Source organism: Dermacentor andersoni, chromosome 11, assembly GCF_023375885.2.
Source record: "Dermacentor andersoni chromosome 11, qqDerAnde1_hic_scaffold, whole genome shotgun sequence".
NCBI classification, from domain to species: domain Eukaryota; kingdom Metazoa; phylum Arthropoda; class Arachnida; order Ixodida; family Ixodidae; genus Dermacentor; species Dermacentor andersoni.
In genome coordinates, this window is record NC_092824.1 from 17,157,657 (window position 1) to 17,159,574 (window position 1,918).

A 1,918-nucleotide genomic window follows, 5' to 3' on the forward strand; every position below is an offset into this window, starting at 1 on the left:
TGTCCTCGTGTCGTTGACGTCACGCCAGCTGCTGTCGCCGGCGCCATCTTGCTATTGTTCTCGGCGGCGTGGCGATCGCCTGGTTTCAAGATGGCGGCGCTCTGCGTAGCGCGCTTAAGCTTTTTCTTCTGGCGTCGGGAATAGTAAATTTGCCAGTTTTTGTCTTCTTCCTGCTGATCTACCGTGCCTGCCGAACTCAGCATATCTTGCTACATCACTAAATCTTCTGATACTCCGCTCCCTAGCCCGCTCTGTCCCGAACATGCGGCGGGATAGGCTTTCTACATCGCTTGTGTTTCTGACAGATTTTGGGATGGTCCGCTTACCGGGTGGTTATAAGTTGTTACGGTCGCCTGCCGGGGGTCCATTCTAGTTGCTACGCTGCTGGGCCCGCGTCCTAGTTGCCCGTTGGAGCATGGGTCCGGCTAAGCCTGACGGTAGGCCCAGCTCACCGACCACGTGGAAACTTCGATCTCCGATAAAAGTTCAAAAACTGAGCCTACCGGGTAGAAAGTGGTGTCCTCGTGGTCCACGTCATCTGCTGAGTCGATTACGCCAAAGGTTTTGGTGACCCGATGGGTTTGACACCCTGTAAACTGTGAAAACGAAAGTCTTTGACTGTAATAGCCTTTGCAATTTTGTCTTATCGATATGTTTAACAGCTGTCAGAACAGCATATGCCTCAGCAGAGAATATGCTTGTTTCCGGGTGCAGGACTTTAAATTCTCAAAATAATGGGCCGACGTCTGCATGCGAAACTTCGGCATGCTACTTTGAGGCATCTGTGTAAAATTCTTGGCAAGCATACTTCGACTGAAGTTCATGAAACTGCATTTGAATGTGTACCTGGGGAGCGTTCTTTGTTATTTCAACAAATGAAATGTCACCCTCAAAGAGCTGACATTGCCACGGTGGACATACCTTAACAGGAGCCATTAAAGGATTTTCAAAATGGGGGACATCCATTTCTTTACACGCATTTTGAAGGGTTATCTAACTGCCGGTCGATTATTAAATAAAGTTGCAGATGCCATGTTGTTTACACTTACGTGAGATGTTGGCGTTTTGCATTTACCTTCAGAAAGTACATAAAACTTGAGTACGACCTCTGAAGATAAAGCCCCCACTCATTAGCTTCACCGTAGAGACTTTGTACAGGGCTTGTCCTGAAAGGACCGGTCACCAGGTGGATATCTTGGTGAAGGACAGGATCAAGCATCTTCAACGCGCTAGGAGTAGCCGATTGATAAACTATGGCCCTGTAATCTAAGAGTGTTCGAATAAGGCTCTTGTAAAGGTTCATAATGCACTTCTTATGACGACCCCATGTTGCGTGTGACTGAATTTTAAGAATGTTGATGGCTTTTAGGCATTTGTTTCTAAAGTACTTCATGTGTGAAATAAACGTTATTTCGGTTCTGAAATTATGCCTAAAGATGTGTATTCTGTGCTCACAGGTATGTAGCCGAGGCCGTTGAGAGCTGACCCTTTGAAATTGTCGCACGTTTACTTGCCTTCACAAATGCTTCGAGTCTCACTGTACACTTTAAGACTGGTGCTGAACGGAAATATTGATCGGCGCGACTACTGGCTGTGTGTTCTGCATTTTGACTTTAAGAGAGACGTTTGTTTCACTTTCCTGTCTATATCGATTTCCTGTCTATAGCCACGCATTCGCCAAGCACATCCAAGCCCATCCATGTAGAGGGTGGGCTCACAGTTTTCCTGTAATTTATGGTAATGTAGCGACAAAATGTATTGCTGGATCTTTTCTGTATGTATAGCAGGTTCTTTATTCTGTAGGGTCGCCGTGTCCACAAACAGCCACTCCGTGTGCCAATGTCGTTGTGTCATCGCAATGAACTTAAAACAGCTACTGTGTGAGTGATGCGTGCTACGAGCAAGACCTCACGCGTCA